This window comes from Heterodontus francisci, chromosome 6 (genome assembly GCF_036365525.1).
Source record: "Heterodontus francisci isolate sHetFra1 chromosome 6, sHetFra1.hap1, whole genome shotgun sequence".
Lineage (NCBI taxonomy): Eukaryota > Metazoa > Chordata > Chondrichthyes > Heterodontiformes > Heterodontidae > Heterodontus > Heterodontus francisci.
This window is the reverse complement of record NC_090376.1, coordinates 85,075,656-85,093,519: the sequence shown is the minus strand read 5'-3', so window position 1 is coordinate 85,093,519 and position 17,864 is coordinate 85,075,656. Positions and strand designations below refer to the sequence as shown.

The 17,864-nt window shown below is 42.8% G+C and overlaps 1 protein-coding gene across 4 annotated transcripts in view; it reads right to left on the bottom strand.

The window, feature by feature from the left end:
• fat3a (FAT atypical cadherin 3a) overlaps positions 1 to 17,626 on the bottom strand; it is an 874,448-nt gene extending 856,822 nt beyond the window's left edge. For 3 of the 4 annotated variants that reach the window (XM_068033985.1, XM_068033988.1, XM_068033989.1), the window contains exon 1: positions 17,579 to 17,626. The gene's annotated coding sequence lies outside the window, so the exon portion shown is untranslated. The remainder of the gene's footprint in view (positions 1 to 17,578) is intronic. The other variant, XM_068033986.1, reaches the window with a different exon arrangement.
• Between the last annotated feature and the right edge of the window lie 238 nt (positions 17,627 to 17,864).

Here is a 17,864-nt window from a genome sequence, read left to right as displayed (position 1 = left end):
TGTCCCACAGATGATGGCAGAGAATGATCCATCAAATGCGGAGGCTGGTGGGGGTGGAAGGTGATGACAAGGGGAACCCTACTGTGGTTCTGGGAGGGAGGAGAAGAGGTGAGTGCAGAAAAGCAGGAAATGGGACTGGGCATGGTTAAGGGCCACATCAACCACGGTGGAGGGGAACCCTCAATTGAGGAAAAAGACATATAAAAAACACTGGTGTAGAAGGTGCCATCGTTAGAACAGATGCAACAGAAACAGAGAAACTGAGAGAATGGAATAGAGTCCTCACCGGAAGCGGGATGGAAGGCAGATCGACAAGGTAGCCGTGGAAGTCAGTAGGCTTATAGTAGATATCAGTTGGCAGCCTGCCCCAGAAATGGAGATAAAAAAGTCAAGGAAGAGAAAGAAGAAGTCAGAAATATACCTCGTGAAGGAGAGGGAAGAGTGGAAAGTTGAAGCAAATTTTCCAATTTCAAGGCGAGAGCAGGAAGCAACACTGATGTAGTCATCAACGTACAGGAAAAAGGGATGAGGCAGGAAACTGAAGCAGGACTGGGACACAGAATGCTCCATGCATCCCACGAAAAGGCAAGTATAGACCCATATGGGTTCCCATCATGACACCTTTTATTTGGAGGAATTGAAAGGCGTCAAAGGAGAAATGTGAGAACAAGTTCAGTTGGGCTGGAGAACATGATGATGGATAGTTCTGGTTGGTCCTGCTTTGTTTGAAGAACTGTAGGGCCTTCAAACTATCCTCGGGGGAGTGAAGGTGTAGAGGGACTGGACGTCCATGGTGAAAAGGAGGCGGTTAGGACCAGGAAACAGGAGATTTTAGTAGCAGAGGGTGTCGCAAGAGTCGAGAATGTAGGTTGGAAGAGACTGGACAAGGAGAAGAAAAAATAGTGGAGAGGGGAAGAAATAAGTTCTATGGGGCAAGAACAGGATGAAATGGCAGTTCTACCAGGGCAGTCCTGTCACTCTTGGGAAGGAGGTAGAAGCTGGCTGTGTGGTGTTGGGGGACTATGAGGTTGGAGGCCGTGGTTGGGGGGGGAAGGTCTTCAGAGGAAATGAAGTCAATGACGGACTGGGAAACAATGGCTTGATGTTCATTGGTGGTGCTGGAGAGTTGGCATTGAGCCTCCACAGGTAGAGGTCAGTTTGCCAAACAACAATAACTGCAGCACCCTTGTCTGTAGGTTTATTGACAATGTTAGCGTTGGACCTGAGAGAACTGGATGTTGCAAGTTCAGAGCGAGGTAGATTAAAGTGAGTGAGGGGAGTAGAGGAATTAAGACAGAATGCCATGCAAGCAGATCCCAATGAGAAGATCTAGAGAGAGTAAAAGGCCAGAGATAGTGGTCCAGATGGAATTAGAATTCTTAAGATGAGAGAAAGGGTTCTCTGTTGTGTGGTTGTGGTGAGAGGGTTGGGGGAAGATTGCTGACTAAATAAGTGGGCTCTGAGGTGAAGGAAAACGAGTCATGCCAAGCTTGAAATTCATTGACGTGGAAATATAAGGAGATGAAGCTGAGGGTTTTGCTGAGGACTGGAATCAATGAAGAAAAACATGGATGCTGCATTGGGAAGGCAGGAAGAGAGAACCATATGCTACTTTTAAATGGATGAACTAAAATGACCCAAATGGCCTCTCTCACCAGAATTAGCTTGTGGTCTCATATTATGAATTTTCCCACAGCTGATGTTAGACAAGCTGGGTTAAAGGTATGATTTGAATAGGGTGTTGTATTGGCTACTCTCCACTTGTCTGGTACATTTTGCATATCTAATTAGTTAACTTTTAATTAATGTTGCTTTAGGTATAAACTTTGGACAGGATTGTTGAAATTTCCTCGATTCCAAAAGTAACTACATTTCAAAAGTATGAAAAGGGCTTTGGGAAATCCTGAGGTCATGAAAGGTGCTATATAAATATTAGTCTTTCTTTTCCTTTTTAAAAATTATAATCATATCCTCTGCCTTCTCTCTGACTTCCTTCAACAGCCTATGGCACATATCAATGGGAAGCAGTAACTTGTCCATTTCGAGAGCCAAATCCTGTCTACAGTTATGCCTGACAATTTTTCCCACCTCCTTCTGTATTCTCACTTCTACCATCATTTCTAACCACTAATACAACACCTTCACCTCTGAGTGGTTGTATTTTCTCCTGACTGTTTCCCTTCAGATTATCTTCTAGTATTTTGTAACATTCACTTTTAGCCCTTCTATTCTGCTTATCATCACTCTGCAACACTTTCTATTCATCACGATTTTCTTCGTATTACCAGCCCTAATTTTATGATTTCCCTCCCATTTAAGTTTCAGTTCAGTTTTAATAGCAATTTGGATTTAAATAGCATTTAAACAGAAAATAGTTCCAAGCCATTTCACAGAGGCGTGATCAAACAAAAATGGATGCCAAGACAAAGAAGGAAATATTAGGGGAGGTGATCAAAAGCTTGACTGAAGAGCTAGGTAATTAAGAAGGGTTTTAAAGGAGAAGAGGGAAGTAGAGAGAAATTGAAAGGGAGAATGGGGTCTAGCCAGCCGAAGGCACACCAATGGTGAGGTGAAAGGAGAGGGGGTTACACGAAAAGCCAAAAAGTCAGAGAAATGGAGAATGTAGTAGGGGAGGAGCTGGCTAAAATAATTGGGGTGAGACCCAGAATGCATTTAAACAGGAAGATGATAATTTTAAATGGAGGTGTTAGGGTCCTGGGAGACAACATAGGTGAGTGAGCACAGGGGATAAGGGTGAATGGGACTTGATGCAAGTTAGGATATGGACAGCAGAGTTTTGGATTAGCTGAAATTTATGAAGGGTGGAGGATGGGAGGCAGCTAAGTGAGCACTGAGATATTCATGTCTGGAGGTGTCAAAGGCACAGGTGAGGGTTTCAACAGTAGTTGGGCTCATGCAGGGGCAGAGATGGGCAATATTACATATGTCCAAGTAGACAGATTTTGTGATGGAGAGATTATAGAGTTAAAAGCTCAGTTTGGGATATATAGGATGCTGAAGTTATGAATAGTCTGGTAACATTTGAGACAGTGGGCTGAATTTTACAGACCCTCTAACTTTGAGGGCTGTGGCGGGGAGGCCCGGAAAATGCTTCCGGGAGAGGGCCGCCACGCACCCTGATGCCGAGAGGTCCCGGCCAGATATAGCTGGAGACGGTGAGGTCTCGTGGCGGCCTCCCCGCCGCTCAGTGATGGGACAGCAATGACATATTGAAATAAATTTAAATTACTGAATTAATTACCTTTACGTTCCTGCCCTCTGTCCCGGTACAATATTCATGCTGATGGCCGGCACTCCTGCATCTTTGGATCCTCATCGGTGTACTGAGGCAGAGCATTGGTGGGGAAGAGGGAGAAGGTAGGTTGCTCAGTGTGGTGGGGGGGCGGGTCGTAGGGTCAAAACAACATCATTGATGTAGGGGTTGGTGGGGAGGGTTTGAGGTTAAAGTTTATAAGTTTATGTACTGCGGGGGGACGAAGGTCAGGTGGGCAACAGAAGTGTTGTGGGAGGAGAGGGCAAGTAATTAATTTTAAGGTTATTAGGGAGGTGGGACAGGGTCAAATTAAATGGTATATAAATATTTTTATTACCTGTTTCTTTAAATATTTAAATTGACTGCACAGACAGCTGACGCCATTGCCGGGAGAGACAGCCCACCCCCCTCCACATCATTGAGGGAGTCGGGGGGTGCGATCCATCCTGGCTACTTGAAGGAGCCGTCAAACTGAATATCACGGCGGCTCCATGACATACAGCGCGCCCGGGAGGGCCGCCATTGTTTTCGCCCGCCGCCGGATGGGAATATAAATATCTGACCAGTGATCGAGAAGGGTGTTGGAATTAGTGGCAAGGGAGTTTGTGGCAGGGGCCAAAGGTGATAGCTTCAGTCTTCCCAATGTTTTATTGGATGAAACTGCAGATCATCCAAGACCAGGTGCTGGACAACCAGTCGAGCATCACAAACGCTGAAGGCATTGAGAGAGGTGATAGAGAGGTAGGGCTGAGTGCTGTCAGCATATATGTTGAAGCTGACCCCAGATATTTGGACGATTTCACCAAGGAACAGCATGTACATGAGCAAGAGGAGATGGCCAAAGAGAGATCCATCCAGAGACAACGATATGACAGATAGGAAGAAAAACCACTGGAAAGAGATACACTGGCTACAATGCGATAGTTGAGAGTGGAATAAAACAAAGGAAGTCCCACTAAGCTGGATAATGGAGACGTATCCGAGGATGGTGTGGTCGACTGTGTCAAAGGCTGCAGAGAAATCAAGGAGGATGAGGAGGGAAAAGGCACCACAGTTGTGATCACAGCAAATTTTGATCAGGGCTATCTATTATCATGTTTGCTCAACATTCGATCCAGTTAATTTGGACATGATCCTTTTTTATCCCACTAGAATTTATCTTTCTGCAGATCAGCATCATTGTATTTGATTCAAGGGGAGGCGGTGGCGTAGTGGTATTGTCACTGGACTAGTAACCTAGGGACCCAGGATATTGCTCTGGGTTTGAATCCCACCAAAGCAGAAGGTGGAGTTTCAATTCAATTAATAAATCGAGAACTAATACCTAGTCTAATTTTTAAAAAATTCTTTCATGGGATGAGGGCATCGCTGGCTAGGCCAGCATTTATTGCCCATCCCTAATTGCCCTTGAGAAGGTGGTGGTGAGCTGCCTTCTTGAACCGCTGCAGTCCATGTGGAGTAGGTACACCCACAGTGCTGTTAGGAAGGGAGTTCCAGGATTTTGACCCAGCGACAGTGAAGGAACGGGGATATAGTTTCAAGTCAGGATGGTGTGTGACTTGGAGGGGAACTTGCAGGTGGTGGTGTTCCCATGCATTTGCTGCCCTTGTCCTTCTAGTTGGTAGAGGTTGCGGGTTTGGAAGGTGCTGTCTAAGGAGCTTTGGTGCATTGCTACAGTGCATCTTGTAGATGGTACACACTGCTGCCACTGTGCGTCCGTGGTGGAGGGAGTGAATGTTTGTAGATGAGGTGCCAATCAAGTGGGCTGCTTTGTCCTGGATGGTGTCGAGCTTCTTGAGTGTTGTTGGAGCTGCACCCATCCAGGCAAGTGGACAGTATTCCATCACACTTCTGACCTGTGCCTTGTAGATGGTGGACAGCCTTTGGGGAGTCAAGAGGTGAGTTACTCGCTGCAGGATTCCTAGCCTCTGACCTGATCTTGTCGCCATGGTATTTATATGGCTACTCCAGTTCCGTTTCTGGTCAATGGTAGCCCCTAGGATGTTGATAGTGGGGGATTCAGCGAGGGTAATGCCATTAAATGTCAAGGGGATATGGTTAGATTCTCTCTTGTGGGAGATGATCATTGCCTGGCACTTGTGTGGCGCGAATGTTACCGCCACTTATCAGCCCAAGCCTGGATATTGTCCAAGTCTTGCTGCATTTCTACATGGACTGCTTCAGTATCTGAGGAGTCGCAAATGGTGCTGAACATTGTGCAATCATCAGCGAACATCCCCACTTCTGACCTTATGATTGAAGGAAGTTCATTGATGAAGTAGCTGAAGATGGTTGGGCCTAGGACACTATCCTGAGCAACTCCTGCAGTGATGTCCTGGAGCTCAGATTATTGACCTCCAACAACCACAACCATCTTCCTTTGCGCTAGGTACGATTCTAACCAGCGAATGGTTTTCCCCCTGATTCCCATTGACCTCAGTTTTGCTAGGGCTCCTTGATGCCATACTTGGTCAAATGCTGCCTTGCTTTCAAGGGCAGTCACTCTCATCTCATCTCTTGAGTTCAGCTTTTTTGCCTATGTTTGAACCAAGGCTGTAATGAGGTCAAGAGCTGAGCGACCATGGCGAAACCCAAGCTGAGTGTCACTGAGCAGGTAATTGTTAAGCAAATGCCGCTTGATAGCACTGTCAACGATACCTTTCATCACTTTACTGATGATTGAAAGTAGACTGAAGGGGCAGTAATTGGCCAGGTTGGACTTGTCCTGCTTTTTGTGTAGAGGACATACCTGGGCAATTTTCCACATTGCCGGGTAGATGCCAGTATTGTAGCTGTACTGGAACAGCTTGGCTAGAAGTGCAGCAAGTTCTGAAACATAGGTCTTCAGTACTATTGCCAGAATGTTGTCAGGGCCCATAGCCTTTGCAGTATCCAGTGCCTTCAGTCGTTTGTCAATGGTAAAATCCCTGTGGCAGCAGGCGGAGGCCCTTAAGTGGCCGTTAAGTGGCCATTTAAGGGCCTTGATTAGCAGGAAAGGCCCCCCTGAGCCTCCCACTCCAGTTTACGCATGCCCCCCTCCACCCCCCCGCTCTTTGGGGGACACGAAATTCCGGCTCTCTATTCAAAAAAGGAGGGAGACAGAAAACAGGAAACTATAGGCCACTCAGCCTAAATCTGTCATTGGGAAAATACTAGAATCCATTATTAAGGAGGTAACAGCAAGACATTTAGAAAATCATAATAAAATCACGCAGAGCCAACATGGTTTTGTGAAATGGAAATTGTGTTTGACTAATTTATTAGAATTCTTGAGGAAGTAACAAGCAAGGTGGTTTTAGGGAAACGTGTAGCTGTGGTGTACTTGGATTTCCAAAAGGCATTCACTAAGGTGCCACCTCAGAGATTCTTACATAAAATATGAGTTCATGGTGTAGGGGTAACATAGAATGGATGGAGGATTGATGAGCTAACAAGAAGCAGAGAGTAGGGAAATCAGGGTCATTTTTGGGTTGGCAAACTGTTACTAGTGGAGTGCCACAAGGATCAGTGCTGGGGCCTCAACTACTTAGAATCAATATCGATGACTTGGATGAAGGGACTGAATTTATGGTAGCTAAATTTGCTGATGACACAAAGATAAGTAGAAAAGTAAACTGTCAAAAGGACATAAAGGGATGAAATTCATGAGCGTGTTGCAAATGGCGGTGGCGCACTCTGATCTCGGTGGTCTTCAGGCACGGATGCGCCATCACTGAGCCCTGTGATATTTTGCGCAGAGACTCATTTAAATTGAGGGGGAGGAGCAGCTGTCCCTGATGACATAGAGGGGGCGACCACTCTGTCCCCGGCAACAGCGTCCAGCACCACTGCGCAGGCGCCGGCATCATTTTTAAAGGGCTTCAAGCCCTTAGAAGAAATTTTAATTTTCAAAGTTATATCACAGTACATTGTCCTCAAAAAATTAAATAAAAGCTGGAGGCCCTTCCCACTGCCCCACAATGTTTGTTCATGATCCTATATCACAAAAATGAACTTTACCCCCTCCAACCTCATTGCATTTGCCTTTCAATCCCTTCCCATCATCCCCACAGCCAATAAAAAAGTGTTTCCTCGCTCCCCACCCACCGTGATAATTTCACTGCTCCCCGCTCCCCACCGGTGTCACGCCTCGGATATCCGAATGGTGTTCCAAAGGCGCGGGTGTTGCGGCCAGCGGCCGGAATAACAGCGTGGGACAGCCGCCGGGACAAGCAAGTTCATTTGCATGTAATAACCTTCATTACCATATTGAAATAAAAGCCCTGTCACCTAACGGTGGGGGGTGGGTTGCCGCACTGAGGCCTCGCTGCCACCGGTAAAATGTGGCAGGGCCTTCTTAGCACAGGGTTTGTGGTGGGCCTCTCCCAGAAGAATTTTGCGGCCCCCCCACCATGATCCCCAATGCCTCAGGCCTCATAAAATTCCAGCCAAAGAGTCTACAAAGGGATTTACAAAGGCTAGCTGAGTGGTGTTATGATCCTGTAGTTTTTTCTTTTCCGGGAAGTATGCAGTGTGCCTTTAAGGCTGTAACAGGATCACTACTGTTTTAAGGCAGCAAGCTCCAGGGACTGAGGCAAAAGATGTATTCTCGTTGCCACAGAATACAGGCAGCTTCAAATATGCATTCTTGTTGCCGTAGGATACAGCCACTCAGGACCAAGGACACGAGGTATAATGTTGCTGATTGACGTTTGTAACTAGCTAAAAAACTGGCTTTTGAGACACAGTTAGCAGATAGACACAGAGATTGTATGCCAGCATATACTGAAGGAAAAGAAAGCTCTCTCTTGGTTTATTTAAACCCTATTTATTACACTCTCAGAATTCTGATGTAAAGCCAGATTAATTCCTTAAAAGAAAATAACCAATTCCTTTAACTACTAAACTGTAAGTGCTGAAATTCATCGCTGGAAAAGAAGAATATTAATTCAACTGCTGAACTAGACTATGGACTGTTCTACGGTTGAAGAACCTTTTTTTCCCCATTGGACGGCTGTGAGGACTTCAAGCAACCTTAGACTGTTCCATGTTGGAAGAGTCCACTTCGGCAGGAGTGTAAATCTGCAAGGACACTATTTTTTTTCTAATTTAAATGTTGTTTATATCTCAGTAGCATTTAAGAATTTAGTTTTTCCAATTAAACAGTTAATTTGTTGATCTAAAGACATCTGGTTTGGTTTGCCTCATTCGGGGGTTAATAGATGGTCAATTTGGCTGTGGTTTTCTTTAATTTGGAAAATTTAAAATGATTTGTTAGGCGATCTGTGGAGTGGCAGGACTGAATCAACAGTGCACTTCTCCCACAACAATCAGAATCATATATTTTGACTGGGGGCTTTGTCTTGAGTGGTCGGTCGTAACAATAAGCAAAAACTTAACAGATGCAGTATAATGTGGGAAAATGAGAATTTGTCCACTTTGGCAGGAAGAATAGAAAAGCAGTATATTATTTGAACAGAGAGACTGCAGAACTCGATGGTACAAAGTGATTTGGGTGCCCTGGTACTTTTTTATACTTTCATGGGATGTGGGCATTGTTGGTAAGGCCAGCATTTGTTGCCCATCCCTAATTGCCCTTGACAACTGAGTGGCTTTTAGGCCATTTCAGAGGGCAGTTAAGAGTCAACCATATTGCTGTGTTTCTGGAGCCACATATAGGTCAGACCAGGTAAGGATGGCAGATTTCCTTCCATGAAGGACATTAGTGAACCAGATGGGCTTTAGACAACAATCGATGGGAGTTTGATGGCACTACTACTGAAACTAGTTTTCAATTTCAGATTTATATTAAGTAATTGAATTAGTTCAGTGACATTACCACTACACCACCATCTCCTCCCAAATCACATGAATCACGAAAAGTATGCAGGTGCAGTAAGTGATTAGGAAGGAAAAAGGAATGTTGGCATTTATTGCAAGGGGAATCGAGTATAAAAGTAGGGCAGTGTTGTGACAGGTGTACAGGGCTTTAGACCTCATCTGGAGTACTGTGTACTGCTTTGGTCTCATTACTTAAGAAAGAATATAATTACAATGGAAACAGTTCAGAGAAGGTTCACTTAACTGATTCCTGGAATGAAGGTGTTCTCTAATGAGGAAAGATTGAGGAGGTTGGGCCTATACCCATTGGAGTTTAGAAGAATGAGAGGTGATCATATTCAAACATACAAGTTCCTGAAGGTATGTGACAGGGTGGATGATGAGAGAAATTTTCCCTTTTTGGGGAGTCTAAAATTAGGGGACACCGTTTAAAAATTAGGGGTCTCCAATTTAAGGCTAAGATGAGAAGAACTGTTTTTCCCTCAGAAGGTCTTTAGTCTGTGAAATTCTCTTCCCGAGAGAGCAATGGAGGCTGGGTCATTGAATATATTCAAGGCTGAGTTAGATAGATTTTTCATCAACAGGAGTCAAGGGGTATGGGGTCCAAGAAGGTGGAGTTAAGGCCACAATCAGTTCAGCCATGATCTTATCAAATGGCAGAGCAGACTCGAGGGGCCAAATGGTCTGCTCCTCCTCCTAATTCTTGTGTTCTTGGAACTAGCTAACAGCATTGTGCCTGACAAGCCTATTTCATCAAGAACACAGTCACACTCAGATTTGCAGAACGAATCAAAACAATGTGACAAGTGTAATGCTCCAAACACAGGATGACTGTCAGAACACACACAAAAGTCAAGCCAAAAAAGTTGACAAATCTAGTTCTCAACCAAGCTACACTGTGACGAAATCAGGTCAAGTCAGTAGACTGTCTGTACGGTTCAGAGATTCTTAACTGAAGGACATTAGAGTAAATGCAAGCGTAAATATTATTCAAAATGGGTTTGCTCCATTATTTACATAGTTTATGTTTGGTGTATTTCCATTTTATGAAAAGGAGATGTTGCGATATCACATTAACAGTGTAAGTACTCTGCATATCATCACAGGAAGTGATGTCATCCAACATGTGATCAGTTAGTTGGAGTTGTGTAAGACACCTCATCACACGTGTATGAAAGAGCTCTCTTGTAAATGTGTTATTTTATAATAAAGAACCCACAGTTTTATAACCACTCAACTTAAGATTGTTTGGTACCTTATTACTGCAAAAAACAATGACACAACAGATAATATAGGCGAGAACCAGGCTGAATATAGAAAGTTCATCGGGGAAGTGAAAAAGGAAATGAAAGAACCAAAGGCAGAATATGAGAAGAGACTACCCGCTAACATAAAAGGGGATCTAAAAGTCTTCTATAGGCATATAAATAGTAAAAGGCTGGTAAAAGGAGAAGTAGGGCCATTAGGGACCAAAACACAGTGTTAAAGTTGAAACAAAGAAATAGGATTTATTAACACACACTCTTAAACTTGGAAAGGGGTCAACATCGCAACGCATGCTCACAAACATACAAGGAAAGGTAAAGGCATCAAAAGGGCAAGGACAAATAGAAAACAGCTTAACAACAAACTAATTGGGTCCCAGTTTAAACTAGGTTCCATTTTTTAAATTAACATAAAGTCCAAAGCTGGAGTTAACCAATTAGAAATGTCGATTGGGGTAGGAGTCGTAGGAAACCTCTTCCCTTCCACTTTCTTCTTCTTGCACTTTCGGAGATATGCTGAGGCAGCTCAGTTCCTGATTTCACCCACTTTTTGACGAAAAGAAACAGACAGAGAGAAGAGAGATTTTCTTGCTGCTTTGCAGATTGTGGCTTCTGTCCTTCTTCTTGCATGCAGGCAGAAGATAGCCAGATGCACACCTTCCAGGGAGCTGCTTGGCTGTACGAGCTGTTCCCTCCAACTGAAACTGTTTCAAAACCAGATAGGCTGAAAAGGGGTGGCTTCTAGGTCATGTGACTGGACCCCTTCAAGTAGCTGTCCCACCTCCTATTGGTGAAGTGATCTCCCTTCTCCATTTTAACAAGTTGAACACAGAAGTAAAATAACTTAACATGCTGTGTATAATGGCAGTTGACAATAACACCCAAGTGCACAAAAATACAATAATTTTCAGTCTCTTTTTCATCTGTTCCTGAAACTAGCTAGACTTAAATTTGATAAGTCACCAGGACCGGATGAGATGCATCCGATGATATTGAGGGAACTAAAGGTAGAAATTGTGAACATACTGTTCATAATCTTCCAATCTTCTTTAGATACAGGCTGGTGTCAGAGAACTGGAAAATTGCAAATGTTACACCATTGTTCAAGGAAGAGTATAAGGATAAACCAGCAACTACAGGCCAGCCTGTTTAACCTCAGTGGTGGGAAAGCCTTTTAGAAACCATAATCCAGTACAAAATTAACAGTCAGTTGGATAAATGTGGATTAATTAAGGAAAGCAAGCACAGATTTGTTAAGGGATAATTGTGTTTAACTAACTTGCTTGAGTTTTTCAATGACGTAACAGAGAGGGTTGAGGACGGTAATGCAGTTGATATGGTGTACATGACTTCCAAAAGGCATTTGATAATAAAATTTCAGCAAAGTTGTAGCCCATGGAATAAAAGGGATAGAGGCAGCATGGTTACGAAGTCAGCTGAACAACAGGAAACAGATTAGTGGTTATTTAACCGACTGGAGGAAGGTATGTAGTGGGGTTCCCCAGGGGTCAGTATTAGGACCAATGCTTTTCTTGATCTATATTAATGACCTAAACTTGTATGTGCAGGACATAATTTCAAAATTTGCAGATGACACTAAATTTAGAAGTATTGTGTATTGTGAGGAGGATAGTGATAGACTTCAAAAAGACATAGACAGACTGATGCGATAGGGGGACATGTGACAGATGAAATTTAATGCAGAGAAGTATGAAGTGATACATTTTGGTAGGAGGAACGAAGAAAGGCAATAAAAAATTAAGGATACAATTCGAAAGGAGGTGCAGGAGCAGTGTGACCGAGGGCTAAAAGTATACAAATATTTGAAGGTGGCAGGGCAGGTTGAGAAGGCAGTTAATAAGGCATACAGAATCCTAGGCTTTATAAATAGAGACATAGAGCCTCTATTTAAAAGCAAGGAAGTTATGGTGAACCTTTATAAAACACTGGTTCAGCCTCAACTAGAGTATTGTGTCCAATTCTGGGCACCATACTTTTGGAAAGATGTGAAGGCATTCGAGAGGGTACAGAAAAGATTTGTGAGAGTGGTTCAGGGGATGAGAGTCTTCAGTTATGAGGACATATTGGAGAAGCTAAGATTGTTCTCTTCAGGGAAGGGTAAGTTGACAGGAGACTTCATAGAGGTGTTCAAAATCATGAAGAGGCTGGAGAGAGTACATAGGGAGAAACTGTTCCCGTTGTCAGAAGGATCGAGAACCAGAGGGCACCAATTTAAGGTGACTGGCAAAAGAAGCAATGGCTACATGAGGAAAAACATTTTCACACAGGTTATGATCTGGAATGCACTGCCTGATAACATTGTGGAGGCACGCTCAATCATGGATTTCAAAAGGGAATTGGATAATTACCTGAAGAGAAAAAAGTTGCAGGGCTATGGAAAAAGAGCAAGGCAGTGGGACTAGCTGAGTAGCTCTTGCACAGAACGGACATGGACATGACAGGCTGAAGGGCGTCCTTCTGTGCTGCAATCATCCTATGATTCTATGATGACAGATAGATGGAATTAAGATGTAAATCAGCCATGATCGATTTGAATGGCGAAACAGGCTCGAGAGGCTGAATGGCGTATCTGTGTTCCAATGCACTGTTTGAAGCTAAACATAAGTGAAAAACAAAGACAGTCCAGCTTGAAGGAAATGCTGTTAAAAGAAACACAAGCTGTGGTATAACAATGAACCCAAAGCATGTTGAAGCACATCACATAGATTACCCACTATATTCTGGAGTCATCTTAGAAGACAGAAAAGTAACATGCTCACAGACAGCTTACAATTCAAAATATCTTTTCATATTTAGTTACAGATAAAATACACTGAAGCAAAGAGACAGAGCAGGTCACTAAACAGCACAATACTTGCACAGTGGAACTGAAATTAATCCATACAGGATTAAGATATCCTTTGCAGAAAGCTGTTTCTTACAGTCTTTTTTCAGCATATACCTGGTAGCAGTCTTTTTAAGGTAAAGTGCAAGAGATGATTACTCACAGAATTGCAAGTCAACAGTCCTTATAAATGCAAGGTGAAGTTTAGAAGACCACATGAGGATCCTTTGATTTTATGGGTGCTCTTTCTTTTATGTATACATACGACTTTTGAGAATGACTATCTTTGACTGAATTAGCTGTCCAAGCAACAATAGTGTCTGACACCAATCCTGCATCACAGGTCACGCTGCATCTCCATTTGCTTCGCTATTATAGAACACAGGACTACCTGCATTTAGCAGTTAATTAATAGATGCTGGAGCACCCATCATTAGTTGGCATACCGACTGCAAACACCACCTGCACCTTTGTGACTGATTGCAAAATAATCATATAAAATACCACTTTTCCTTCAAGGAAGTGAGGATTTGATTAATTCTCAATGGAAGCTCATTAAAACTCTCATCCAAGAAAGTACCTGGAATTCATTCTAAGGTAGCTACAATTTTAAAGTAAATAAAGCAAAGGTGAGGCTGGCACAAGGATAGGGCACTAATTGGTGGAGTAGGATTGGAGAGGTCAGTGGTCAGGATCAAGAGCAGGGAAAGCTAACAAGAGCTTGCCTTGAGCAAGAGGCCCAATCTGCACAGGCTTCAGGCATGTGGAACTTTTCAGAACAATACAACCAATGGCAGCCAAATGAATCATACTTGGAGTGAATAAAATGACAAGAATAAGCCAGATTTAATGCTAAGAAATAAAGGGTGGCACCGTGGCGCAGTGGTTAGCACTGCAGCCTCACAGCTCCAGGGATCCAGGTTCGATTCTGGGTACTTCCTGCGTGGAGTTTGCAAGTTCTCCTTGTGACAGTGTGGATTTTCGTCGGGTGCTCCGGTTTCCTCCCACAGCCAAAGACTTGCAGGTTGATAGGTAAATTGGCCATTATAAATTGCCCCTAGTGTAGGTAGGTGATAAGAAATATGGGATTACTGCTGGGTTAGTATAAATGGGTGGTTGTTGGTCGGCACAGACTCAGTGGACCTGTTTCAGTGCTGTATCTCTAAACAAAATTTTTAAAAAGATAAAAAAAAGTTAGAAATAGCAGGCTGAATTTTATAAGACCCCTAGGGTCGAGAAATGAAAGCAGGGATGGAGTGCCCGTCACCTTCCCAACACCTTCAAATTTATTTCAGGACCAAGGACGGCCTTCCCACCCAGAGGCCAATTGTGGCCCTTAAGTAGCCAATTAATGGGCTCTTCCCACTGCTGCATACGTTTTACCATTGGTGGGGGCAGGAGGGGTGCGTCCGCCACGTGAGGAAGCCACCCGGTGACTCAAGACAGCCTTCATATGGGCTTTGGCGGTGGCGGGGGGAATCCGCCGCTGGCAAAGGCTACCCCTGTGGCATCACCCACCTCTTTACCTCAGTAACCCACCAGCCCCTATTGCCGGGGCCTGCCTGAGTAGCCCCGGCGCGTCCGCCTCCATGGCTGTTTCCCTTCAAGTGGCTGTTGCAGTTCCAGCAATGGCCACCACTCCTGGTTGCGCTGTTCAGACTGCTGAGCTGCTGGCCCTCTGACTGGCTGCCAGCTCTTGGAGGCGGGAACCCTGTCCTTCAAAGTACAGGGACCCTGGTGCCGGGCAGTTAACTGCCCGAGTGCTGTTAAATTACAGCCAAGGGGTCCTCCAAAGGGCTGAGGCAGGGTTCCCCTCGCCTTTTGTGCCCAGCATCGGGACCCCGCAGGCTGTACAAAATCCAGTCTAGCATGTTCAAACATGACAGAAAAACATCATGCATGACATACAGTGTAATGGAAATAATTTAATAATAAAAGCATGATTGAAGAATGTCACATGAAGTGCACCAGATTGTAGATCAATATATTTTAAATTCTCAATGTCAGTGACTTAATAAGATATTTTGAAATGAATTCTTAAAGCCATGTATGAATCTATAAAGGGATGCTCTTCAGAAATGTGTACGAATCTGAGTGTCAATGCATGTGTCATTAATAAAAGATGACTAGAACTGTCCATTAGTAGATTCCTACCTAGATGGCCATCAATAACATTATCGGTTTTCTTTTTTAATTTCTATCAATGCACTGTAGATTCAACTTTATATGCAGAAAACTATATTTTTGTGTTCCAATTGTTAAGGTTTTGTTTTTGATTTATCTTCAGAAACAATTTAGAGCTGTATTAATCTTAGAATGCACATGGAAGACTTAACTGGAAAATAAATACACAGACAGATGAATTGAAAAGAAAGACAAGAACTAAATTAAAAGTTGTTAATTAGTAGGTATTCTAAAAGGAATGTTTAATACCAAAGGTTCAATCTCCACCTCAAGTTAGGATAGTAATGTACTGGAGTGTGTCATAAGGCAGCACCACATCAGGGAGTTCAAATGCAGCCTTAATGCACAACAGTGAAGTTTAAGAGTTGGATCGTCAAGTGAACCCCAACCCATTTTACATCATTGAAGTATTGTCCAACCCTGCACTGGTTCATGTATAAACATATACAGACACACACATTGCAGTTCTTGAGAGAGGACATGCTTTATTCTGTTTCTCAATATGCTTTTGTTTTCTTTGTTGCTGCTGTCCGGTCTCATGATTGACATCCATGGGCATTAGGCTCTCGCAACTGAAACATGTGATTTGAACCAAAAGTACTATTGTGTCAAATGATTTGAAATGTAATCATATAAAACACAACTGCTCTGCAACTTACATGAAAATAGGGAAAAATGTAAATATTATAGCTATATAATACCCACTGGATTAATAACTTTGCAGGAATATTTCTTCAAGGTTCCAGTATGGGCCTTTCAGAGGCACAGTACAACATAATCAGTCCAAATGTCACGTGCTGCATGGAGCACTACAATGCTGAAATCATTCTCAGACTTCACACACACTACACCCTACTGAATTCCCTTTTAAACTAATCTTGCATAGAAAATTTGAAGTACATGCTACTTCTTCCCTCTATATAGTCGAACTCTTATACGACCTATAACTATAGCAATACTATGCAGCTTACAATTCCACAAATCTTTTTTAATTCTTAACCAAGTGATTGAGAAATTAATAGAATTAATAAAACAAATGGTTACTAAGCAAAAACAGAAAAATAGTGGTCTATACAGAAAATCATTTCATACCACCTGGACTATCCAGTTTGCTTAAATCTAAACAAGCATTTTCTTTCCACCAGCAAGTCAATAAGGTTCCTCAGAACTCTGATTCGCCTACAAAGTTAAATTTCCACTGAAGTGGTCCTTGACCTCAACTTATTCTCAACAATTTATTAGATTTTATTAAAAGAAAATGTTGCACTAATTCTCACTTTATAGTATTTGTATGTGGTGGTTAGTGAGTCAAGAAATTACTGATTGAAATTGCCCCTCTATCTTATTTCCAACTGGTAATCGTGGATCGCAATTGTGCAGTATGGCATTGTACTGCAATCAGCAAAATGACAGCACCTCACTGTGCCCATGCTCTCTATTCTTTTCTGCTGTCAGTCATCAAAGTAGAGGGCTTTTTCTAAAGTCTGTAACATTAGTGTTGCCATAAAAATGTAATTTTACACAACACTGCCTGGCTGATACAACAACAGAGTTTCTGAACATACAGAAGTCTTGGCTATGATCAGGATGAGATTAATCCAGTCCTAAGACATCAAATATCAATTTTGTTCTTTTGTTCCTAAAGCGAGGACCATCAGCACTGCAAAAGCAATTTGTCATCAGTTTCTCCTGACTATGAGCTAATAACTACCATGATGGCTGCCTGAAATCTGAGGCTTCAAAGTAGTTTCACTTCTAATCTCAAACACTACCAGCTGCATAACTTACATGTTCATCTCTTCAATCAGTTTTTAGTACCACAGCCCTCTGTTTATGCACTGGAGCAGCTCTCCTAATAAATTACTGCCCTTTTAACAAAAGTAGGAAAAATCATCTTGACAGAGTGCCTCGAAAAAACTTCCACGCTAACAAATAATGAGCGGTCAATAATGAGTAGTTTCAAGCCATATAGAGGTTTGGCAGCATGGTACGATATGCAGTAGTTTTGTAGCATTTGCCTCCTGATCAAATAGGTCGTAGTTTAAGCCCAGTACTCTCAACCACTCCAACCTGACTACCACTCGTTATTTTACAGCTAGCCAATTAAATGTAACACCTAAAACACTGAAGACAAGACAGAAGGGAAGAAATAAATCGCTGCCCAATGTACTCTGTTTTATTTACACCTACCAGCACAAATTAAGATTTGATGACCATCATGAGTATGTTCAAGTTGGCCTTTCTCTCAGAAAGACTGGAATGCTGAATGGTAAATGATCTGGAAAACAAAACACAGGATGAAAAACATAATTCAAGAAGCTTTTTAATTTAAGAGGAACATGAATCTGATTTTTAAAAATATTTTGTCACATTATTTAGAAAAACTGTATGTATAGATGGAACCCCTATAGCAATAAAGCCGAAAAATCCTGATTCAATGATTTCCAGAGGTAGCACTTGGGGACCAAACAATTTG